At 51.4% G+C, this 25,990-nt stretch overlaps 1 protein-coding gene across 1 annotated transcript in view; it reads left to right on the top strand.

Annotated features, from left to right (window-relative positions):
• The first annotated feature begins 16,392 nt into the window (after positions 1–16,392).
• The window catches only part of LOC142295764 (uncharacterized), a 50,416-nt gene continuing 40,818 nt past the window's right edge, over positions 16,393–25,990 (top strand). Inside the window, exon 1 of the mRNA XM_075338851.1 lies at positions 16,393–16,459. The gene's annotated coding sequence lies outside the window, so the exon portion shown is untranslated. The remainder of the gene's footprint in view (positions 16,460–25,990) is intronic.

Raw genomic sequence — 25,990 nt, forward strand, 5'->3', positions numbered from 1 at the left:
AACAATTAGACCACTGTTTATACGATTCAGAAAATATCGCAAATCCATAACTTCAGGGATTGGTGCCACTAAATTAATCAATCATATGAAAATGGCACATAATGCTGACTGTAATTTATTAACCTTTGCTGGGCTGGAATTGGTTGAACCACCAGCAGGAGGAGGTGATACACATAGATTACTGTTACGCAGAGAAGCCCATTACATCATTAAATATAATGCTATGAGCCAAATCGGCTTTAATGATAAAAATGATCTAATTGTTTTTTTGGGTTAGTAATATAATATATATTAAAACATATTCAGAACATATAAATCTGTTGCCCGCCCTACATCGCACTCTTTTTTGATATGCATCATCGCTTTGGTAATGGTTGTTTTTAATTAAGATTTTTAATTCCCTTCTGATGTTAGCGTGAACCGCTGATTTAAATATGCAGGATGTGATGTCAGAATTTGTTAGACCCATCGAAGCACTACTATAGAGTGCGAAACGGCCGTCGTCTAAACGTGCTGTCCTGTCTCACCCCCTCCCCGCTTGCCACATGTAACTTCCATGCACGATTAAAGGTCCATTGATTCACACAGCAAAAACCGGTGAGTGCTTGCTCTTTTTCTACCTAGTGTACTATTGGAATTATTTTTTTTTAACTTCGTTTTATTAACAATTTCAAACATGGTACAACTGACATTTGCCATATAAAGATAGTGTAATACTATTGTATGTTCTGAGGATTTCGATAGCGTTAGGGCAATGACAACCAGAGACGAGTTCTTGGTACAGAGATGTTTATAATATGTAACCACGATAGGTACACAAACGGAACAAACACAGTAGAACAATAACACACGAAATACCTTCCCGGATCGGAGCGAAGGGAATTCCCGGGACCGCGCACCGGACTCCCCCAGGGAGACCACCAAGAGCGAACCCCTATACAGGGACTGTCTGGCAATCACCCCGGAAGGCCTAAATGCGCAGCAGCCGGGACACAAGGGGCAAGAGGTAAAGTCCAGAAGTGTCCGTACGGAATGATAGTCCAGAGTGGTTACGAACCAGAAGGAACCGGGCAGAAGTGCTGACCACAGACGGCAGACGGAGTCCGGGCACAGCTTGATGAAACCGGGTAAAGTCCAGAGTCGGTGTCGGTTGACTTTCAGGAGGATCCAAATGTCAATCAGGAAATAGGAGCAGCAAAGCAGGAGCACACAGCAAGCAGTATACTCAGGCACTGGACTAGGCTTAGAGGCGGCCTTTTAAGCAGCTGGACAGGAAGTAGGGCAACAGAACAGCAAACTCCATGTTAACCGAGGGCAAGCTCTTTCAAAAGAGAACTGGAAAACCCGGAAACCTGACAGATAGCTCAGTATATAGATAGTAATATTTGAATATAACAATGAACAGTCATATAAAGTCCATAATATCCTTAGCACTTAAGATAGAACAATGTTATTTCCATACTTCTTATCATTTGCATATATATATATAATTTTATATTGAGCATAAGAACAGCTCTATCAGCATGACCATATTTTGAAAACAAGATAGAAAGAGGAATAGAAAAAGGAAGAAAGAACAACAACAGCCACATTGCATTATTATACCTCAATATACCATTGGACAGTGTTTCATATCCCAACATCTAACGAGAACCACCATTATTCACATAATCTCCCTCAAACCTCCGCAAGTGTGTCTAGAGAAGAATTCCACAAACCCCAGATTTTGTTAAATTTTCCCGGGCACCCCCTATTATAATATACCACCCGCTCATAGACTATGGTTGCATTGACTAGTTTAACCCAGGACCGCACAGTTGGATTCGAATCTCCCATCCACCTCAGAGCTATTAATTTCCTAGCCAGAAACAATGCCTCTCTGAGGAATATTGTCATGTAATGATCCCAGGACTCTTCCTCCACCACCCCAAACAGGCATATCAAAGGGTCACACAAAACAGGAATCGACACAATCGATGTCAGCAGAGATGTCACTCCCCGCCAGTACGAAGATATATTGGGACAGCTCCAGATCATATGTATGAAATTTGCCCCTGAGAGATGACACCTCGGGCACTCGGATGTACGAGAACGGCCCATACTAAATAATCGAGTTGGAGTAAGGTATGCCTGGTGGACAATATAGCATTGAATCAACTTATTATTAACCGACGGGGATACCGCAGTCGGAGATTGCAATATCTCTTCCCATTCCTCTCCCTGTAGAGAGGGAATTAGAGATTTCCATCTATCCTGGGCTGGCAAGGGGTCCGACTCCACCCCCACCGACAACAGGTAAGTATATATAGCTGAGATGAGGCCTCGAGGTCCTTGTGATTTTAGAATACCTATCATAGGAAGTGATCATATCAATTTCCTCACTCCAATTTTCTGTATGTGGGATTGAATCGCTGTACGAATCTGCAGGTATCTAAAAATAAGATATCTTTTTGCTGTGTGGAAACCATCAACAAGTAGGCAGCTCATTCTGAAGGATCATTTACTGTGGCCTCATTGTAGAGATTAATGCTGTGAATGGGATGTGATTTCTAATTTCAGGGGTTTTCCAGCAAATGATGATTTTTAGAACAATAGTGGGTGAGCCCCCCTTCCCACCTCCATCCCCACCCCCACCGGCCTTTGCTGGAGGATTTTAATTGACATTTCAAGCAAGTCAGATAAAACATTATTCAACAAAATGAGCTGCAGGGTCCATTCATCCAAGTCAAAAGCAGAGTAAAAAGAAAGTGAATATCCTGCTTGCTGATGGTTTCCACATAAGAAGATATGGGAAAAAAAGGGCAAAAGCTCATTATATTTCATGAGGACGTGTGAGGTGTAAGTGCAGAGGGGTAAATATCACAATATAGTATCTAATACATTATACAACCCCTGACAATAATTCTGGCCTCCCCTGGCTCTGAGGATGTTCATTCAGTTGTTTACTTTTGTATGATAAAAGCCGATCACAGACGGCACAAAACTAAAGTAATTTCAAATGGAAACTTTCTGGCTTTAAGAAACACTAAAAAAATTATGAAAACATAATGTGCAGCCAGTAACTGGTCTTGAAAAGTAACAAACAGGGGGAAAATTATGGAATCACTCAATTATGAGGACAAAATTATGGAATCATGAAAAACAAACAAAAGAACCCTCCTATAATACATCACTAGTATTGTGTTGCACCACCTCTGGCTTTTATAACAGCTTGCAGTCTCTGAGGCATGGACTTAATGAGTGACAAACAGAACTCTTCATCAATTTGGCTCCAACTTTCTCTGATTGCTGTTGCCAGATCAGCTTTGCAGGTTGGAGCCTTGTCATTGACCATTTTATTCAACTTCCACCAAAGATTTTCCATTGGATTGAGATCCTGACTATTTGCAGGCCATGACATTGACCTTATATGCCTTCTTTCAAGGAATGATTTCACAGTTTTTGCTCTATGGCAGGATGCATTATCATCTTGATAAATGATTTCATCATCCCCAAACATCCTTTCAATTGATTAAATAAGAAAAGTGTCCAAAATTTCAATGTAAACTTGGGCATTTATTGAAGTTGTAATGACAGCCATCTCCCCAGTGCCTTTACCTGACATACAGCCCCATATCAATGACTGTGGAGATTTACATGTTCTCTTCAGGCAGTCATCTTTTTATTGTTTAGCTTTTCTGTATGTAAATCCATTTCCTTTAGGCGGTTTCTTACAGTTCAGTCACAGACATTGACTCCAGTTTCCTCCCATTCATTCCTCATTTGTTTTGTTGTGCATTTCCTGTTTTGGAGACATATTCCTTTAACTTTTCTGTCTCGACGCTTTCATGTCTTCCTTGGTCTACCAGTATGTTTGCCTTTAACAACCTTCCCATGTTGTTTGTATTTGGTCCAAATTTTAGACACAGATGACTGTGAACAACCAACATCTTTTGCAACATTGCGTGATGATTTACCCTCTTTTAAGAGTTTGATAATCCTCTCCTTTGTTTTAATTGACATCTCTCGTGTTAGAGCCATGATTCATGTCAGTCCACTTGGTGCAGCAGCTCTCCAAGGTGTGATCACTCCTTTTTAGATGCAGATTAACGAGCAGATGTTATTTGATGCAGGTGTTAGTTTTGGAACTGAAAATTTACAGGGTGATTCCATTATTTTTTCCTCATAATTGAGTGATTCCATAACTTTTCCCCCTGTTTGGTCTTGAATAGTAACCGTTACTGGCTGCACATTATGTTTTCATGATTTTTTTTAGTGTTTCTTAAAGCCAGAAAGTTTCCATTTGAAATGACTTTAGTTTTGTGTCGTCTGTGATCTGCTTTTATTAAACAAAAGTAAACAACTGAATGGACATCCTCAGAGCCAGGTGAGTGCGTAATTTTTGCCAGTGGTTGTATATAACAAAACGCTCAATAAACGTCTCCAGGGGCCACATCTGTGATTGGCACAAATAGGAAGTCTGATGGGAAGTGGGGGGTCCTGATAATGTTGTTCCCAGAATAGGGATCCCTCCCACTCCAAATACTTATTGTGTAATCCAGGGTTATACTCCAGAGCGGAATTAACAATTCTGCAGACTTCAGAGCTGAATTCTCACAGCGTCCCCCTTGCTCAGGGTCTGTACAGTGTTAGCTCCAGTAATTTGGGATATAAAAGGAGGTCTGGCATCTCTGGATGTTTTTATTTTGCAAAGGGGGGTATGTTATTAAAACAAAAGAGGGCAGCCAAGTAGTGGACAACCCCTTTACATGAGCTCCTATAATGCGGGGACAGGTAGGATAACATGTCACATAATATAACATCACCAGAGTGAGCGCTATACAGACACTGAGCAGGCGGACACAGGGAGATGAGATATTAGGGGAGAGTCTGCTGACAGTCATGCTGACTGTTTCCTATACTAGAACTTCAATGTTACAGAAGCAGGACATGCAATCTAAACCTTGTCACCAATTTAGTGCCCCCTAGAGGAAGTAATATGCATAACCCTGCCTTTGTCAAAGTGGGTTGTAAATGATACCAACAGCGCCACCCTTGCCTTTAGGTTATGAATGGTATTACAGTTCAACTCCATTAAAGAATAGAAGCTGAGCCTCACTGCCACCTATAAACCGTAGACAGGTGAGGGTAGAAACAATCATGTATATTGCTCTACCCCTGTGCATATAACCTACTGGGGGGCAAACTGAAGCCCGAAAACTAAGCCTCTGGGGTCCGTGCTTTTATCTTCTTTAAATATGATACTGGTTTGTATATTATTGATCCTACAATGACGGCTGAACACTCGTGAAGCCAACAGCTTTCCCTCCTGCCCTCCTCACACATGCACACTCAGCTCAATTGAGCATGGTTGCTTCTTAATCCACTTATCTCCCCCAAGAACAAAAGGATTAGGTATGTTGCAATTCAATTGTCTGATCCTTATTGCTTCCTCAATAGGGGGTGAGTCGGGAGGCCCCCATACATTATAGAGGCCACTGAGTATGTGCGACCACCGCTCCTAAAGGCAGGAAACACATATGTGGTCGCACATGCTCAGTACAGCTCCATTCACACAGGGCACTTTGGGAGCCTCATCCTAAATATCCGAGCAGTAAGACCCCCCAGAGATGGTGATTTTATCATCTATCCTGTGGATATGTATTATTTATGGGACAACCCCTTTAAATATAATAAGTGAAACAGCAACATTTTCTTTTTGGGTGCTCCTGTCCATCCACACCTAGTGGCGCTCCATATTCTACACACGGTGTATATTTTTTCCATGCATTTCTCGGGATCTTATAGAAGCCCCTGAATACTCCAGTGCAATATACAATCCAAAATCTATAGGTGTCCATTCTAGATATTATGCTGCCCTATAGGGGATGAACACAATAAAGTTCAACCGATCTGCACTGATTACGCTCCTGACTCTGCACCTTCCTCCACGACGACTACAACAAAAGGGAAATAACGAACGTAAAACCGGGGCGACGAAACCTGATTGTTCTTATACGGCTAGAACCGCCCCCGAGGAGCAATCCAGGCTCCGCCTGTGCATAGCTGTCACCATGGAAGCGTCCACACTGTGTCTGCATGCAGCCGATACTGTATCATAAATATGGCGGTGTACTGTCCACAAGGGGGCGTCACATTCCCCCTGATACAATCTTTTAGTCCTGGGTGTGTCAGGGGATAGGACGATCTCTATTTTATGTTCTTTAATAACGCTGTCCGGGCATTCACCACTGCCTTAAAGGCGTCTTCACTTCCTGGAGGTCCGGCATTTGTCCGGGTGGAGGAGCACAGCGAGCTTCCGATAGGCTTTATTTACTTTTTCCCTACAAGAGGAACATTTATTAATAAAGACGATATTACGCTATAGCCCCACCTATCAGTGACTTTTAATGAAGATATTGAGGCATTTATATACTGTATATTTTCATAAGAAAACTAAGTACACCCTCTTTTTTTCAATTCCATGGTTTACATATTGGGATATAATAAAAAAAAAGTTGGTCTTTGGATACTTTTAACTAGTGATGAGTGAGCACTACCATGCTCGGGTGCTCAGTACTCATAACTAGTGATGAGCGGGCACTACCATGCTCGGGTGCTCGGTACTTGTAACTAGTGATGAGCGGGCACTACCATGCTCGGGTGCTCGTAACTAGTGATGAGTGAGCACTACCATGCTCAAGTGCTCAGTACTTGTATCTAGTGATGAGTGGGCACTACCATGCTCGGGTGCTCGGTGCTCGTAACTAGTGATGAGTGAGCACTACCATGTTTGGGTGCTCAGTACTCGTATCTAGTGATGAGTGGGCACTACCATGCTTGGGTGCTCGGTGCTCGTAACTAGGGATGAGTGAGCACTACCATGCTCGGGTTCTCAGTGCTCATAACTAGTGATGAGCGGGCACTACCATGCTCGGGTGCTCAGTACTCGTAACTAGTGATGCGCGGGCACTACCATGCTCAGGTGCTCGTAACTAGTGATGAATGGGCACTACCATGCCCGGGTGCTCAATACTCGGAACTAGTGATGAGCGGGCACTACCATGCTCGGGTGCTCAGTACTCGTAACTAGTGATGAGTGAGAATGCCAAGAGTGTGCAAAGCAGTAATCAAAGCAAAAGGTGGCTACTGTGAAGAACCTAGAATATAAGACATATTTTCAGTTGTTGTTATCAGACTGCGGACCATACAGGAACCACAATACTGATAACACGCAGCAATATCACAAATAATCATCTATAACCAGGTACCTTTTATAGGTGACATCTTCTGAGTCGTTCCCATCCCTTTTGTCTCCACGCAGTACAGACGCCATGATGAGGTTTCGTGCCCACCGCTCGTCTCTGAAGACCTCCCTCTTTATTCTTCAGCAGCACTTCCCCACACAGCACCTCTATAAATAAAAGTATCATTATACTGCCCCATAAATATAAATATCTCCCATGCTGTGCCCCTGAATAAATAATTGTTGTGCTTCCTTCACAAAATATCCCCCCACACTGCCTCTCTCTTTAATATACCCCCACGCTGCCTCTTTCCAGAATGTCCCCATACACTGCTTCTCTCCATAATGTCCCCTCCACACTGCTCTCTATGTAATATACCCCCACATTGCTTCTCTCCATAATATCCCCCCATATTGCCCCTCTCCAAAATATTCCCCCCTAACCACTCTTTTGTAACCCCCACACACATGCACAATACAATGCCCCCCATCACCCCCTCCCCCCCACACACAATATAATGCACCCCCCATTACTCCTCTCTCCACACACACACACACACACACACACACACACACAATACAATGCACACCTCATCACCACACACACACACACACACACACAATACAATGCACACCCCATCACCACACACATATACACACACACACACACACACACAATACAATGCACCCCCCATCATCACATATATGTTAAGGAGAGCCATTGAATCAAATACTTGATTAACCTCTTGACAAGGGATTGTGGGAAATGTGTCAATTTGCCTTACATGAGCCAGGTTTTCAGAGATAACTAAGATAGCCACCGATGACATCATAGCCCCTCCCATCAGCATGGATCCACCAGATGACGACTCCCCCATCACCATGCATCCGTACAATGACGTCATAGACCCGCCTAGGATGATGCCCACCAATCAGCTCATGGACTAACACATTGCTCAACCCACTGACCAATGGACACATCCAAGTATGCCCACTGTAGGGCTGACCATGTCCCTTTTCCTATTTTTTATAAAGGCATGTTGAATAAATCTCTCAGAGTCTGGGCCGACTTTGGTCGTGGAAACATGAATATCCGACTGTGTGTCTGATCTCATTTTTCAACCATGCACTCGATCCACACCACTTAGGATCAGGCAGTAGGCAACTTGTGGAACTTTGTAAGAGTTCACCCTAACATATACACACACAATGCACCCCCGTCACCACACACACACACACACATACAGAATATGCACCCCCATCATTACACATAAATACAATGCACCCCCCCATCTCCACACACACACACACACCCTCCCTCGTAATACAGTACTCCCCCTCTGCCTGTCGCAAAGCTGTGTTTCTTCACAAATATCCCCCCATTATGTGTCCTCAGCTTCTCCCCACTCATCCCCATTAATTAAACCTGTCATCTTCGGCTCCTCCATGGAGCGCTTACCACTGCCCGATGTGTCTGTGTCTCCTGCAGCACTATGATGACGTCAGTAAGGTGCTGATCTCATCACGCTGCTGCACGTCGGGGGTGGGGCCCAGTCGTGGCATTACACACTGTTCAAATGTGTTTACGTCTGAGAGTCGCAAATATATTTGAATAGGAAGGAGGAAGCTGCGGTCACCGCCACCGCCGCGCTCCTCCTTAGTGTGTGTATGCCAGTTACACCACCACACAGCAGGGGCGGCACAGCACAGCCTCCTGGTCCTGCTGCAGCTACTGTGCGCATGGCAGATAATGCTGCCCGGCCACTACAGGCACCGGCCCATCTGGCATCTGCACGAATTGCCCTATTGCCAGTCCGGGCCTGTATATATATATATTATATATATACAGTTAGGTCCAGAAATATTTGGACAGTGACACAATTTTCGCGAGTTGGGCTCTGCATGCCACCACATTGGATTTGAAATGAAACCTCTACAACAGAATTCAAGTGCAGATTGTAACGTTTAATTTGAAGGTTTGAACAAAAATATCTGATAGAAATTGTAGGAATTGTCACATTTCTTTACAAACACTCCACATTTTAGGAGGTCAAAAGTAATTGGACAAATAAACCAAACCCAAACAAAATATTTTTATTTTCAATATTTTGTTGCGAATCCTTTGGAGGCAATCACTGCCTTAAGTCTGGAACCCATGGACATCACCAAACGCTGGGTTTCCTCCTTCTTAATGCTTTGCCAGGCCTTTACAGCCGCAGCCTTCAGGTCTTGCTTGATTGTGGGTCTTTCCGTCTTAAGTCTGGATTTGAGCAAGTGAAATGCATGCTCAATTGGGTTAAGATCTGGTGATTGACTTGGCCATTGCAGAATGTTCCACTTTTTTGCACTCATGAACTCCTGGGTAGCTTTGGCTGTATGCTTGGGGTCATTGTCCATCTGTACTATGAAGCGCCGTCCGATCAACTTTGCGGCATTTGGCTGAATCTGGGCTGAAAGTATATCCCGGTACACTTCAGAATTCATCTGGCTACTCTTGTCTGCTGTTATGTCATCAATAAACACAAGTGACCCAGTGCCATTGAAAGCCATGCATGCCCATGCCATCACGTTGCCTCCACCATGTTTTACAGAGGATGTGGTGTGCCTTGGATCATGTGCCGTTCCCTTTCTTCTCCAAACTTTTTTTTTCCCATCATTCTGGTACAGGTTGATCTTTGTCTCATCTGTCCATAGAATACTTTTCCAGAACTGAGCTGGCTTCATGAGGTGTTTTTCAGCAAATTTAACTCTGGCCTGTCTATTTTTGGAATTGATGAATGGTTTGCATCTAGATGTGAACCCTTTGTATTTACTTTCATGGAGTCTTCTCTTTACTGTTGACTTAGAGACAGATACACCTACTTCACTGAGAGTGTTCTGGACTTCAGTTGATGTTGTGAGCGGGTTCTTCTTCACCAAAGAAAGTATGCGGTGATCATCCACCACTGTTGTCATCCGTGGACGCCCAGGCCTTTTTGAGTTCCCAAGCTCACCAGTCAATTCCTTTTTTCTCAGAATGTACCCGACTGTTGATTTTGCTACTCCAAGCATGTCTGCTATCTCTCTGATGGATTTTTTCTTTTTTTTCAGCCTCAGGATGTTCTGCTTCACCTCAATTGAGAGTTCCTTAGACCGCATGTTGTCTGGTCACAGCAACAGCTTCCAAATGCAAAACCACACACCTGTAATCAACCCCAGACCTTTTAACTACTTCATTGATTACAGGTTAACGAGGGAGACGCCTTCAGAGTTAATTGCAGCCCTTAGAGTCCCTTGTCCAATTACTTTTGGTCCCTTTAAAAAGAGGAGGCTATGCATTACAGAGCTATGATTCCTAAACCCTTTCTCTGATTTGGATGTGAAAACTCTCATATTGCAGCTGGGAGTGTGCACTTTCAGCCCATATTATATATATAATTGTATTTCTGAACATGTTTTTGTAAACAGCTAAAATAACAAAACTTGTGTCACTGTCCAAATATTTCTGGACCTAACTGTATATATGTGTGTATGTATACCTCCTGGAATAAACTCCACTCTAGTGGTGTCTATGAGGCGCTGTCTAGATTGGAGGTGATGCTTTGATGGAGGGAGATCCTCAATATATCACCTCTACTCTAGTCCCCTCAGTACAGAGCCGTCTACACTGGAGACTGCAGTCACCTCACACTATCACCTCCATTCTAGTCCCCTCAGTACAGAGCCGTCTACACTGGAGACTGCAGTCACCTCACAATATCACCTCCATTCTAGTCCCCTCAGTACAGAGCCGTCTACACTGGAGACTGCAGTCACCTCACAATATCACCTCCATTCTAGTCCCCTCAGTACAGAGCCGTCTACACTGGAGGCTGCAGTCACCTCACAATATCACCTCCATTCTAGTCCCCTCAGTACAGAGCCGTCTACACTGGAGACTGCAGTCACCTCACAATATCACCTCCATTCTAGTCCCCTCAGTACAGAGCCGTCTACACTGGAGACTGCAGTCACCTCACAATATCACCTCCATTCTAGTCTCCTCAGTACAGAGCCGTCTACACTGGAGGCTGCAGTCACCTCACAATATCACCTCCATTCTAGTCCCCTCAGTACAGAGCCGTCTACACTGGAGACTGCAGTCACCTCACAATATCACCTCCATTCTAGTCCCCTCAGTACAGAGCCGTCTACACTGGAGGCTGCAGTCACCTCACAATATCACCTCCATTCTAGTCCCCTCAGTACAGAGCCGTCTACACTGGAGACTGCAGTCACCTCACAATATCACCTCCATTCTAGTCCCCTCAGTACAGAGCCGTCTACTGTTAAAAAGCATTAAAATTAATACATCTAGTTATCAGATATGTTATAGTAAGACATATAAGTTCACAGTTCTGTTTATGTTGGAGGGCATAGTTTATTAATTAAGTTTTTATAAGGAATAAGTATTAAAATATCCATATTGAATATATATATATGCTGAGCATGGAAGGATATATATAAATCCTTCCAGAAGCTTCCCGAGGCTTCCAGAAGGTTACGTAATATGGAACTATATTCAACTATGTTCCACTAGAACACCCTATATGGGCTGAGCAGCTGGTATATAATACACGATGGAGGGGGGTTACTGGGGGCTCCTCCACACTGCCTGCTGTGAGAAGACTCCAGTGCTGCAAGATATGACACGTTGTCCAGGCTAAGAGATGACATCCCCTGCCATGCCATTCAGGAACCAAAGAAAGTTGGGTAAAGACTTCCCATTGATTATTATGGACTAAATGAACTTTTTTTTACATAAGCTATCAAAGTATATTATTTTTCCTTTCTGTAACTGAACCCTGGCAACCATTTTTAAATAGATAAAATACATTTATTTTTTACATCTTTGGAAGTTCTTTCTTTCATGCGGCTATACGTATTTGAAGAAAAATATATTTAAGAGTATATTTTTTAACATTTTGGTGAGCCACCCATTCGTAATTTTTTTTTGCATTTTTTGTTGTTCCTTCACTTTGCATAAGGGGGGACTGGACATATGCTTCCTGCAAAGGATCAGGAATCGACAATTTATAAAAAATCACGCAGAACCTAGGAAATACGTATAAGTCAAGTAGCATGAATGTTTTTTTTAATGAACTTTAAAGACTTTATAAAGCCACAGAAGTTAACTTTTGACGTATTTTTGAGCAAGAAAGATAGTGTCAGTCCATAAGAAGTATTGGACGTGCTGAACAAGGTGAAGGCTGCAGTCACCTCACAATATCACCTCCATTCTAGTCCCCTCAGTACAGAACCGTCTACACTGGAGGCTGCAGACACCTCACAATATCACCTCCATTCTAGTCCCCTCAGTACAGAGCCGTCTACACTGGAGACTGCAGTCACCTCACAATATCACCTCCATTCTAGTCCCCTCAGTACAGAGCCGCCTACACTGGAGGCTGCAGTCACCTCACAATATCACCTCCATTCTAGTCCCCTCAGTACAGAGCCGTCTACACTGGAGGCTGCAGTCACCTCACAATATCACCTCCATTCTAGTCCCCTCAGTACAGAGCCGCCTACACTGGAGGCTGCAGTCACCTCACAATATCACCTCCATTCTAGTCCCCTCAGTACAGAGCCGTCTACACTGGAGACTGCAGTCACCTCAGAATATCACCTCCATGGTAGCATAGAGCTCACATATATATACATTAACCCAATTAAAATGAATAAATACACATGACTCAGAGATGCAATGGCAAAAAATGGCCGTGTTGCTTTATTAATGGTTACGTTAAAATGTATAACTTTAAATAAATTAAATACTTTTCCATAAATAAATAGTTCCAAACATTACCAAAAATTTTCCATATCCATAAAACATATAAAAACCATAAATCCACCCAACGAAAGTTGGGTGATTTTTTCCCATCTAATGAAACAAACACGACATCATAAAATATAAAAGGGGGAGGGCGGGTGGGTGATTCTTCTGGCTTGACAGGTGACACTGACACAGCTGACCAGAACAGCTGTAATTTATCCAAATTTCTTCCCGCTCAAAACTACCACTGACCAATCAAAATCTTCAAAATTGAGCGCGCAACAGGCTGAAGAAAAACCAGCTCCAGCCTGTTCGCCTTACCAGCTGCTATTCAGAAATTTAACCCTTCACAGTCAGAATAAAATTAACACACAACCCAAATACCATATAAAAAGCATTGGAATAATAAAATAATGCAGAATAAAGAAAAACAGATAAAAGATGAGAAAGTAGAAGATAAAGAGGGGAGGCTCATGCTACCATGTAATCCCCAGGCTTATTGCCTCTGGGGATTTTCCATTCTAGTCCCCTCAGTACAGAGCCGTCTACACTGGAGGCTGCAGTCACCTCACAATATCACCTCCATTCTAGTCCCCTCAGTACAGAGCCGTCTACACTGGAGACTGCAGTCACCGCACAATATCACCTCCATTCTAGTCCCCTCAGTACAGAGCCGTCTACACTGGAGGCTGCAGTCACCTCACAATATCACCTCCATTCTAGTCCTCTCAGTACAGAGCCGTCTACACTGGAGACTGCAGTCACCTCACAATATCACCTCCATTCTAGTCCCCTCAGTACAGAGCCGTCTACACTGGAGACTGCAGTCACCTCACAATATCACCTCCATTCTACTCCCCTCAGTACAGAGCCGTCTACACTGGACACTGCAGTCACCTCACAATATCACCTCCATTCTAGTCCCCTCAGTACAGAGCCGCCTACACTGGAGGCTGCAGTCACCTCACAATATCACCTCCATTCTAGTCCCCTCAGTACAGAGCCGTCTACACTGGAGGCTGCAGTCACCTCACAATATCACCTCCATTCTAGTCCCCTCAGTACAGAGCCGTCTACACTGGAGGCTGCAGTCACCTCACAATATCACCTCCATTCTAGTCCCCTCAGTACAGAGCCGTCTACACTGGAGGCTGCAGTCACCTCACAATATCACCTCCATTCTAGTCCCCTCAGTACAGAGCCGTCTACACTGGAGGCTGCAGTCACCTCACAATATCACCTCCATTCTAGTCCCCCTCAGTACAGAGCCGTCTACACTGGAGACTGCAGTCACCTCACAATATCACCTCCATTCTAGTCCCCTCAGTACAGAGCCGTCTACACTGGAGACTGCAGTCACCTCACAATATCACCTCCATTCTAGTCCTCTCAGTACAGAGCCGTCTACACTGGAGACTGCAGTCACCTCACAATATCACCTCCATTCTAGTCCCCTCAGTACAGAGCCGTCTACACTGGAGACTGCAGTCACCTCACAATATCACCTCCATTCTAGTCCCCTCAGTACAGAGCCGTCTACACTGGAGGCTGCAGTCACCTCACAATATCACCTCCATTCTAGTCCCCTCAGTACAGAGCCGTCTACACTGGAGGCTGCAGTCACCTCACAATATCACCTCCATTCTAGACCCCTCAGTACAGAGCCGTCTACACTGGAGGCTGCAGTCACCTCACAATATCACCTCCATTCTAGTCCTCTCAGTACAGAGCCGTCTACACTGGAGACTGCAGTCACCTCACAATATCACCTCCATTCTAGACCCCTCAGTACAGAGCCGTCTACAATGACTGCAGTCTGACGAAGGTAACCCTGAGTTACTGAGTTACTGTACCGGTCGTCGGGTGGGTTGCGGAATCCCTCCCTCCTCTCTTGGCATCCACTCATTCACCTGTTGGCATCTATATAGGTAATATATATATATATTGGATCTATTTTACCCGTGATGTAGCTTGACCATTGAATCTTTTTGGTTGCATATATGGTCTTATCATTGGTTGTAGAGTGACACCTAGTGGATCTATTATGTATATACCGGGGTGAATGTTAAGGCTAGGTTCACACTTCCGTTGTTTTGCATCAGTCACAATCCGTCGCCTTGAGGAATTACGGTATCCTGTAAAATATTTTGCAGGAATCCAGTTTTTCCCCATAGACTTCTATTAGTGGCAGATTGCGACTGATGACCTGGCGTTGCATCCGCTGCGTCGCGGTCAGTCGTTTTTTAACAGGATTCCTGTAAAAAACACATCCATTGCATCAATTGACATCTAAAAAAACGACTGATCTGTTGCTGACAGACCTGACAGATTTAAAACAACGGAAATGTGAACCTAGCCTAATTTACCAATTGCAGGTATTATATGAGGGATCTGGGACCTTTCTTTGGGGCTTTTAAACTTCCTGCACTGATTTTGCTCCACTTTTTTCATGTGCATTGTATTACAATAAAAATTTTGCAATTTATCAAAAAATATGGGCGCTTGATCGTTTTTTCTTCATGGTGTTTTAGGCTACTTTCACACATCCGGTTTGAGCCGTGCGGCTCAATCCGGCTGTGAAACCTATGCAACGGATGCGGCGAAAACACCGCATCCTTTGCATAAGTTTTTACATGCGGCTGGTCCGTTTTTTTCGCGTTGCGGCACGCTACTGAGCATGCGCAGTGGAAGAAACCGCATGCGGCGGCCGGATGCGTTTTTTTTCCGCATCGCGCCGCATCCGGCGTCCATAGGCATGCAATGAAAAATGCGGCGCAGCGGCCAGATGCGGTGCGATGCGTTTTTTTTTTGCCGGAGCAAAAAACGTTGCAGGCAACGTTCCATCCGGCCGCGGCATCGGCTAAATCTGCCGCATGCGACAAAATCCGGACCGAACGCAAGCCCATGCGGCACAATACGGCACTAATGTAAGTCTATGCAAAAAAAAACGCAACCGGCGGCAAAAAAAACGGTTGCGGTTTTTCTGCAGAGCGCCATATTGTTTTTTTTTTTTTATTTTTTTTTTTATAAAACCTTTCAGGTTAAGATAGAGTGTCCACCATAGCCCTGTGCTCCCATAGGAAGACTGCAGAGCGCCGTATTGTGCCGCAGAGCAAAAACGGATGTGTGAAAGCAGCCTTAATGGAGACTGCAGTGACCTCAATATATCACCTCCATTCTAGACATAACCGTCGCCTCGCGCCTTGTGAAATCAGACCACGCCCCTAACCAGTGTCAGCAGTGACGTCATACCAGACAGCAGCCCGTACATTCCAGCATCTACCATCCCAGTGGCCAGAGGGTAGCGTCTAGAATGGAGTTGATTTCTTGAGGTAATGACGTCACTGGAAGGGGCGGGTCCTCCTCGTGCTGTGCAGAGTGTGAGCGGGAAGCAGCAGTGCTCGGGCTCCTGTGCAGAGCGGACGGATCCTGACCCTGAGGTGGGGAAGATTCAGCTTTTCCTCATTAGTTATAGAGCTGAGGTCACACTGGATTTTGGGGGAAGAAATAAAAGTGTCTCCTGTCACTACTGGGGGCTGCAGCTCGTGTATATATCACAGGGAAGGGGCTGAAGCTGCAGCACAGGGCTGTGGAGGCTTCCATAAGGAAGGGGGATATGGGGGGCCACACAGGGAAGGGGTGTGATACTGCATATTGGGGGGGTTACAGTGGGCAGGGGGGCGATGCTGCATATTGGGGGGGCTTACATTGGGCAATACTGCATGATGGAGGGCTCACAAGGGGAAAGGCTGCACATTGAGGGGCTCAGGGGGAGAGACTGTGTTGGGGGGGCTCTCGGGGAGTATGCGTTGGGGGGGGATGTGCGTTGGAAGGGCTCGCAGGGGGGATGCACGTTTGGGGGGCTCGCAGGGGGGATGCACGTTGGGGGGCTTGCAGGATGATGCACGTTGGGGGGGGCTTGCAGGGGGGATGCACGTTGGGGGGGGGCTTAGGGTATGTGCGCCACGTTGCTTTTTACCTGCTTTTTTGCTGCTTTTTCTTCTGCGCTGTTTAATGCCAAAATTGATGTGTTCTTCTATTCAAGCAAAGTCTATGGGAATTTGGGTTTCTTGTTCACACTATGTTGTTCAAAATGCCTGCCTTTTTGAGGCAGAACTTTGGTCAAAAACTCAGCTTTTCAAAGAAGCAACATGTCAATTGTTTTTGCCATTTGGGTTTTGCACTGCAAAGCTGAGTTTTTGACCAAAGTTCTGCCACAAAAAGGCAGCATTTTGAACAACATAGTGTGAACAAGAAACCCAAATTCCCATACACTTTGCTTGAATAGAAGAACACATCCATTTTGGCATTAAACAGCGCAGAAGAAAAAGCAGCAAAAAAGCAGGTAAAAAGCAGGTAAAAAGCAACGTGCGCACATACCCTTACAGGGGGGATGCACGTTGGGGGGGCTCGCTGGGGGATGCATGTTGGGGGGGCTCGCAGGGGGGGAAACTGCATGTTGGGGGGGCTCGCAGGGGGATGCGCGTTTGGGGTGTGTGGCTCGCAGGGGGATGCACGTTGGGGGGGGTGGCTCGCAGGGGGGGAAACTGCACGTTGGGGGGGGCTCGCAGGGGGATGCACGTTGGGGGGGGGCTCGCAGTGGGGGAGACTGCACGTTAGGGGTGTGGCTCATAGGGGGTAGACCACGTTGGGGGGGGGGGGGCTCGCAGTGGGGGAGACTGCACGTTGGGGGAGGGGGATAGACTGCATGTGGGGGGGGATAGACTGCACGTGGGGGGGATAGACTGCACGTGGGGGGGGATAGACTGCACAGGGGGGGGGGATGGACTGTGGGGGGGGATGGACTGTGGGGGGGGATGGACTGTGTGGGGGGGATGGACTGTGGGGGGGGGATGGACTGCACGGGGGGGGGATGGACTGCACGGGGGGGGGGGATGGACTGCACGGGGGGGGAGATGGACTGCACGTGGGGGGGGGATGGACTGCACGTGGGGGGGGGATGGACTGCACGTGGGAGGGGGGATGGACTGCACGTGGGAGGGGGGATGGACTGCACGTGGGAGGGGGGATGGACTGCACGTGGGAGGGGGGATGGACTGCACGTGGGAGGGGGATGGACTGCACGTGGGAGGGGGGATGGACTGCACGTGGGGGGTGTGGACTGCACGTGGGGGGGGGGATGGACTGCACGTTAAGGGGGGCTCGCAGAGGGGGAGACTGCAGGAAGGATGGATGGGGGCACATCTGGGGTGGGGGTTGATGGATGCATGGGGAAACTTCTAGGGTTTATAAATCCAGTGAATAAAGACCACAATGTGTGTCATTCAGTGACGTTTCGGTCCTTCCTTGGACCTTTATCAAACTCACACTATAAAGATACATAAGAAAAATACAAAGTGAATATTCTCTGAAAGGTGCATGAATATTAGAGCAAACATCATACATATTACTTGTGGAAAGATACATAGGAAAGATTTATCTATAGAACAGAAAATGGGCACAATTGGAACATGGCCACGTCCCCAGCGGCTGAAATATCCCATAATATTCACTTTGTATTTTTCTTATGTATCTTTATAGTGTGAGTTTGATAAAGGTCCAAGGAAGGACCGAAACGTCACTGATTGACTCACATTGTGGCCTTTATTCACTGGATTTAAAAAATAAAAAAAAGATTTGAAAATATTTTTGATATTTTCAGTGCCGGATTTATTTCTTCACTTTATTCTGATTAGATGTCAGATAGTGAGAAAAACCTGCAGATGTGTCTGTATAGAGAGCGGAGGGAAAAACCTGCAGATGTCTCGGAGGGAAAAACCTGCAGATGTGTCTGTATAGAGAGCGGAGGGAAAAACCTGCAGATGTCTCTGTATAGAGAGCGGAGGGAAAAACCTGCAGATGTCTCGGAGGGAAAAACCTGCAGATGTGTCTGTATAGAGAGCGGAGGGAAAAAACCTGCAGATGGCTCTGTATAGAGAGTGGAGGGAAAAACCTGCAGATGTGTCTGTATAGAGAGTGGATGGAAACTTCTTGTTTTCTTACTGATTCCTCAGCCCTGGTGTGGAGGCAGTCACTGTGGAGGTATCATACAGTGCTTGTATTATACATTATGGGGCAGTGAAAGGGGAATATTTAGGCTTTAAGACAGGGGTGGGGAACCTCCGTATGACGACTTTTTCTGTGGCCCCCGGGCTGATTCCCGGGAACTGTAGTGCTGGGGCGGCAGCCGTATCTTACTGGCTGCTGGTCCTTTAACACCCCACACAGCGCGTTCAATGCTGAACGCTGCATTTCCTATACCTGAAAGACTACGTCCCCACGCTGGCACTGCCTACGTGAGGACGTACTTTGTAGGTGGGGTCGGCATGAGAGGCGCTAAAATCAAAAGGAGAGGATTGACTGCCAATCATCCCCCAGGTCTTACTGTGCCGGCAGCGCTCTGTGCCCAGCGGCGGCGGCTCCCTGTGCCCGGCAGTTGCGGCGGCTCCCTGTGCCCGGCAGTTGCGGCGGCTCCCTGTGCCCGGGTTGCAGCTCCCTGTGCCCGGCGGTTGCGGCGGCAGCTCCCTGTGCCCGGCGGTTGCGGCGGCGGCTCCCTGTGACCGGCGGTGGCTCCCTGTGCCCGGCGGCTACCTGTGCCCGGCGGCGGCTGCTCCTCTCTGTGCCCGGCGGCTCCCTGTGCCCAGCGGTTGTGGCTGCGGCTCCCTGTGCCCAGCGGCGAAGGCGGCTGCTCCTCTCTGTGCCCGGCAGCAGAGCCCTCCGTGCCCGCAGCCACCTCCAGCGCTCAGTGATCCCAGCCTCCCCTAGTTCTCTTAACTACCTCCAAGCTCATCCGAGTCTGCCTGTGCCCCCAGCGCTCTGTACCTCCAGTGATCTGTGCCCCCCCAGTCTCCCCAGTGATCTGTGCCCCCCCAGTCTCCCCAGTGATCTGTGCCCCCCCAGTCTCCCCAGTGATCTGTGCCCCCCCAGTCTCCCCAGTGATCTGTGCCCCCCCAGTCTCCCCAGTGATCTGTGCCCCCCCCAGTCTCCCCAGTGATCTGTGCCCCCCCAGTCTCCCCAGTGATCTGTGCCCCCCCAGTGATCTGTGCCCCCCTCCAGTCTCCCCAGTGATCTGTGCCCCCCTCCAGTCTCCCCAGTGATCTGTGCCCCCCGTCCAGTCTCCCCAGTGATCTGTGCCCCCGCTCCAGTCTCCCCAGTGATCTGTGCCCCCCCCCAGTCTCCCCAGTGATCTGTGCCCCCCCAGTCTCCCCAGTGATCTGTGCCCCCCCAGTCTCCCCAGTGATCTGTGCCCCCCCCAGTCTCCCCAGTGATCTGTGCCCCCCAGTCTCCCCCAGTGAGTCTGTGCCCCCCCAGTCTCCCCAGTGATCTGTGCCCCCCCAGTCTCCCCAGTAGATCTGTGCCCCCCAGTCTCCCAGTGATCTGTGCCCCCCCAGTCTCCCCAGTGATCTGTTGCCCCCCCCAGTCTCCCCAGTGATCTGTGCCCCCCCAGTCTCCCCAGGTGATCTGTGCCCCCCCAGTCTCCCCAGTGATCTGTGCCCCCCCAGTCTCCCCAGTGATCTGTGCCCCCCCAGTCTCCCCAGTGATCTGTGCCCCCCCAGTCTCCCCAGTGATCTGTGCCCCCCCAGTCTCCCCAGTGATCTGTGCCCCCCCAGTCTCCCCAGTGATCTGTGCCCCCCCAGTCTCCCCAGTGATCTGTGCCCCCCCCAGTCTCCCCAGTGATCTGTGCCCCCCCAGTCTCCCAGTGATCTGTGCCCCCCCAGTCTCCCCAGTGATCTGTGCCCCCCCAGTCTCCCCAGTGATCTGTGCCCCCCCAGTCTCCCCAGTGATCTGTGCCCCCCCCAGTCTCCCCAGTGATCTGTGCCCCCCCAGTCTCCCCAGTGATCTGTGCCCCCCCCAGTCTCCCCAGTGATCTGTGCCCCCCCAGTCTCCCCAGTGATCTGTGCCCCCCCAGTCTCCCCAGTGATCTGTGCCCCCCCAGTCTCCCCAGTGATCTGTGCCCCCCCAGTCTCCCCAGTGATCTGTGCCCCCCCAGTCTCCCCAGTGATCTGTGCCCCCCCAGTCTCCCCAGTGATCTGTGCCCCCCCAGTCTCCCCAGTGATCTGTGCCCCCCCAGTCTCCCCAGTGATCTGTGCCCCCCCAGTCTCCCCAGTGATCTGTGCCCCCCCAGTCTCCCCAGTGATCTGTGCCCCCCCAGTCTCCCCAGTGATCTGTGCCCCCCCAGTCTCCCAGTGATCTGTGCCCCCCCAGTCTCCCCAGTGATCTGTGCCCCCCCCAGTCTCCCCAGTGATCTGTGCCCCCCCAGTCTCCCCAGTGATCTGTGCCCCCCCCAGTCTCCCCAGTGATCTGTGCCCCCCCCAGTCTCCCCAGTGATCTGTGCCCCCCCAGTCTCCCCAGTGATCTGTGCCCCCCAGTCTCCCCAGTGATCTGTGCCCCCCCAGTCTCCCCAGTGATCTGTGCCCCCCCAGTCTCCCAGTGATCTGTGCCCCCCCAGTCTCCCCAGTGATCTGTGCCCCCCCAGTCTCCCCAGTGATCTGTGCCCCCCCAGTCTCCCCAGTGATCTGTGCCCCCCCCAGTCTCCCCAGTGATCTGTGCCCCCCCAGTCTCCCCAGTGATCTGTGCCCCCCCAGTCTCCCCAGTGATCTGTGCCCCCCCCAGTCTCCCCAGTGATCTGTGCCCCCCCAGTCTCCCCAGTGATCTGTGCCCCCCCAGTCTCCCCAGTGATCTGTGCCCCCCCAGTCTCCCCAGTGATCTGTGCCCCCCCAGTCTCCCCAGTGATCTGTGCCCCCCCAGTCTCCCCAGTGATCTGTGCCCCCCCAGTCTCCCCAGTGATCTGTGCCCCCCCAGTCTCCCCAGTGATCTGTGCCCCCCCAGTCTCCCCAGTGATCTGTGCCCCCCCAGTCTCCCCAGTGATCTGTGCCCCCCCAGTCTCCCCAGTGATCTGTGCCCCCCCAGTCTCCCCAGTGATCTGTGCCCCCCCAGTCTCCCCAGTGATCTGTGCCCCCCCAGTCTCCCCAGTGATCTGTGCCCCCCCAGTCTCCCCAGTGATCTGTGCCCCCCCAGTCCTCCCCAGTGATCTGTGCCCCCCCAGTCTCCCCAGTGATCTGTGCCCCCCCCAGTCTCCCCAGTGATCTGTGCCCCCCCAGTCTCCCCAGTGATCTGTGCCCCCCCAGTCTCCCCCAGTGATCTGTGCCCCCCCAGTCTCCCCAGTGATCTGTGCCCCCCCAGTCTCCCCAGTGATCTGTGCCCCCCCAGTCTCCCCAGTGATCTGTGCCCCCCCAGTCTCCCCAGTGATCTGTGCCCCCCCAGTCTCCCCAGTGATCTGTGCCCCCCCCAGTCTCCCCAGTGATCTGTGCCCCCCCAGTCTCCCCAGTGATCTGTGCCCCCCCAGTCTCCCCAGTGATCTGTGCCCCCCCAGTCTCCCCAGTGATCTGTGCCCCCCCAGTCTCCCCAGTGATCTGTGCCCCCCCAGTCTCCCCAGTGATCTGTGCCCCCCCAGTCTCCCCAGTGATCTGTGCCCCCCCAGTCTCCCCAGTGATCTGTGCCCCCCCAGGTCTCCCCCAGTGATCTGTGCCCCCCCAGTCTCCCCAGTGATCTGTGCCCCCCCAGTCTCCCCAGTGATCTGTGCCCCCCCAGTCTCCCCAGTGATCTGTGCCCCCCCAGTCTCCCCAGTGATCTGTGCCCCCCCAGTCTCCCCAGTGATCTGTGCCCCCCCAGTCTCCCCAGTGATCTGTGCCCCCCCAGTCTCCCCAGTGATCTGTGCCCCCCCAGTCTCCCCAGTGATCTGTGCCCCCCCAGTCTCCCCAGTGATCTGTGCCCCCCCAGTCTCCCCAGTGATCTGTGCCCCCCCAGTCTCCCCAGTGATCTGTGCCCCCCCAGTCTCCCCAGTGATCTGTGCCCCCCCAGTCTCCCCAGTGATCTGTGCCCCCCCAGTCTCCCCCAGTGATCTGTGCCCCCCCAGTCTCCCCAGTGATCTGTGCCCCCCCAGTCTCCCCAGTGATCTGTGCCCCCCCAGTCTCCCCAGTGATCTGTGCCCCCCCAGTCTCCCCAGTGATCTGTGCCCCCCCAGTCTCCCCAGTGATCTGTGCCCCCCCAGTCTCCCCAGTGATCTGTGCCCCCCCAGTCTCCCCAGTGATCTGTGCCCCCCCCAGTCTCCCCAGTGATCTGTGCCCCCCCAGTCTCCCCAGTGATCTGTGCCCCCCCCAGTCTCCCCAGTGATCTGTGCCCCCCCAGTCTCCCCAGTGATCTGTGCCCCCCCAGTCTCCCCAGTGATCTGTGCCCCCCAGTCTCCCCAGTGATCTGTGCCCCCCCCAGTCTCCCCAGTGATCTGTGCCCCCCCAGTCTCCCCAGTGATCTGTGCCCCCCCAGTCTCCCCAGTGATCTGTGCCCCCCCAGTCTCCCCAGTGATCTGTGCCCCCCCAGTCTCCCCAGTGATCTGTGCCCCCCCAGTCTCCCCAGTGATCTGTGCCCCCCCAGTCTCCCCCAGTGATCTGTGCCCCCCCAGTCTCCCCAGTGATCTGTGCCCCCCCAGTCTCCCCAGTGATCTGTGCCCCCCCAGTCTCCCCAGTGATCTGTGCCCCCCCAGTCTCCCCAGTGATCTGTGCCCCCCCAGTCTCCCCAGTGATCTGTGCCCCCCCAGTCTCCCCAGTGATCTGTGCCCCCCCAGTCTCCCCAGTGATCTGTGCCCCCCCCAGTCTCCCCAGTGATCTGTGCCCCCCCAGTCTCCCCCAGTGATCTGTGCCCCCCCAGTCTCCCCCAGTGATCTGTGCCCCCCCAGTCTCCCCAGTGATCTGTGCCCCCCAGTCTCCCCAGTGATCTGTGCCCCCCCCAGTCTCCCAGTGATCTGTGCCCCCCCAGTCTCCCCAGTGATCTGTGCCCCCCCCAGTCTCCCCAGTGATCTGTGCCCCCCCAGTCTCCCCAGTGATCTGTGCCCCCCCAGTCTCCCCAGTGATCTGTGCCCCCCCAGTCTCCCCAGTGATCTGTGCCCCCCCCAGTCTCCCCAGTGATCTGTGCCCCCCCAGTCTCCCCAGTGATCTGTGCCCCCCCAGTCTCCCCAGTGATCTGTGCCCCCCCAGTCTCCCCAGTGATCTGTGCCCCCCCCAGTCTCCCCAGTGATCTGTGCCCCCCCAGTCTCCCCAGTGATCTGTGCCCCCCCAGTCTCCCCAGTGATCTGTGCCCCCCCAGTCTCCCCAGTGATCTGTGCCCCCCCAGTCTCCCCAGTGATCTGTGCCCCCCCCCAGTCTCCCCCAGTGATCTGTGCCCCCCAGTCTCCCAGTGATCTGTGCCCCCCCAGTCTCCCCAGTGATCTGTGCCCCCCCAGTCTCCCCAGTGATCTGTGCCCCCCCAGTCTCCCCAGTGATCTGTGCCCCCCCAGTCTCCCCAGTGATCTGTGCCCCCCCAGTCTCCCCAGTGATCTGTGCCCCCCCAGTCTCCCCAGTGATCTGTGCCCCCCCAGTCTCCCCAGTGATCTGTGCCCCCCCAGTCTCCCCAGTGATCTGTGCCCCCCCCCCGTCCTCCCCAGCTCCCCGGACTGGCCCCCCGTCCTCCCCCCCGGCTCTGGCCCCCCCCCCCGTCTCCCCCCCAGTGCCCTCCTGTGCCCCCCCCCCCAGTCTCCCCCAGCCCTCCCCCCCGCCCCCACCCCCTCCCCCCCCCCTCCCCCCGCCCTGCCCCCCCCCCCCCCCACCACCCCCCCCCACGCTCCTCCCCCAGGCTCGGCCCCCCCCCCCCGTCCCCCCCCCGGCCTCCTGGCCCCCCCCCAGTCCCCCAGGCTCGGCCCCCCCCCCCCCCCCCTCCCCCCCCCCCCCCCACCCCCCCCCCCCCCCCCCCCCCCCGTCCTCCCCCAGTGATCTGTGCCCCCCAGTCTCCCCAGTGATCTGTGCCCCCCCCCCAGTCTCCCCCCAGTGATCTGTGCCCCCCCCCAGTCTCCCCAGTGATCTGTGCCCCCCCCAGTCTCCCCAGTGACTCTGTGCCCCCCCCAGTCCTCCCCAGTGATCTGTGCCCCCCCAGTCCTCCCCAGTGATCTGTGCCCCCCCCAGTCTCCCCAGTGATCTGTGCCCCCCCAGTCTCCCCAGTGATCTGTGCCCCCCCAGTCTCCCCAGTGATCTGTGCCCCCCCAGTCTCCCCAGTGATCTGTGCCCCCCCAGTCTCCCCAGTGATCTGTGCCCCCCCCAGTCTCCCCAGTGATCTGTGCCCCCCCAGTCTCCCCAGTGATCTGTGCCCCCCCCAGTCTCCCCAGTGATCTGTGCCCCCCCAGTCTCCCCAGTGATCTGTGCCCCCCCAGTCTCCCCCAGTGATCTGTGCCCCCCCAGTCTCCCCAGTGATCTGTGCCCCCCCAGTCTCCCAGTGATCTGTGCCCCCCCAGTCTCCCCCAGTGATCTGTGCCCCCCCCAGTCTCCCCAGTGATCTGTGCCCCCCCAGTCTCCCCAGTGATCTGTGCCGCCCCCAGTCTCCCCAGTGATCTGTGCCCCCCCAGTCTCCCCAGTGATCTGTGCCCCCCCAGTCTCCCCAGTGATCTGTGCCCCCCAGTCTCCCCAGTGATCTGTGCCCCCCCAGTCTCCCCAGTGATCTGTGCCCCCCCAGTCTCCCCAGTGATCTGTGCCCCCCCAGTCTCCCCAGTGATCTGTGCCCCCCAGTCTCCCCAGTGATCTGTGCCCCCCCAGTCTCCCCAGTGATCTGTGCCCCCCCAGTCTCCCCAGTGATCTGTGCCCCCCCAGTCTCCCCAGTGATCTGTGCCCCCCCAGTCTCCCCAGTGATCTGTGCCCCCCCAGTCTCCCCAGTGATCTGTGCCCCCCCAGTCTCCCCAGTGATCTGTGCCCCCCCAGTCTCCCCAGTGATCTGTGCCCCCCCAGTCTCCCCAGTGATCTGTGCCCCCCCAGTCTCGCCCAGTGATCTGTGCCCCCCCAGTCTCCCCAGTGATCTGTGCCCCCCCAGTCTCCCCAGTGATCTGTGCCCCCCCCCCTTCCCCAGTCTCCCCAGTGATCTGTGCCCCCCCAGTCTCCCCAGTGATCTGTGCCCCC

This window comes from Anomaloglossus baeobatrachus, chromosome 3 (assembly GCF_048569485.1).
Source record: "Anomaloglossus baeobatrachus isolate aAnoBae1 chromosome 3, aAnoBae1.hap1, whole genome shotgun sequence".
In the NCBI taxonomy this organism is placed as follows: Eukaryota; Metazoa; Chordata; class Amphibia; order Anura; family Aromobatidae; genus Anomaloglossus; species Anomaloglossus baeobatrachus.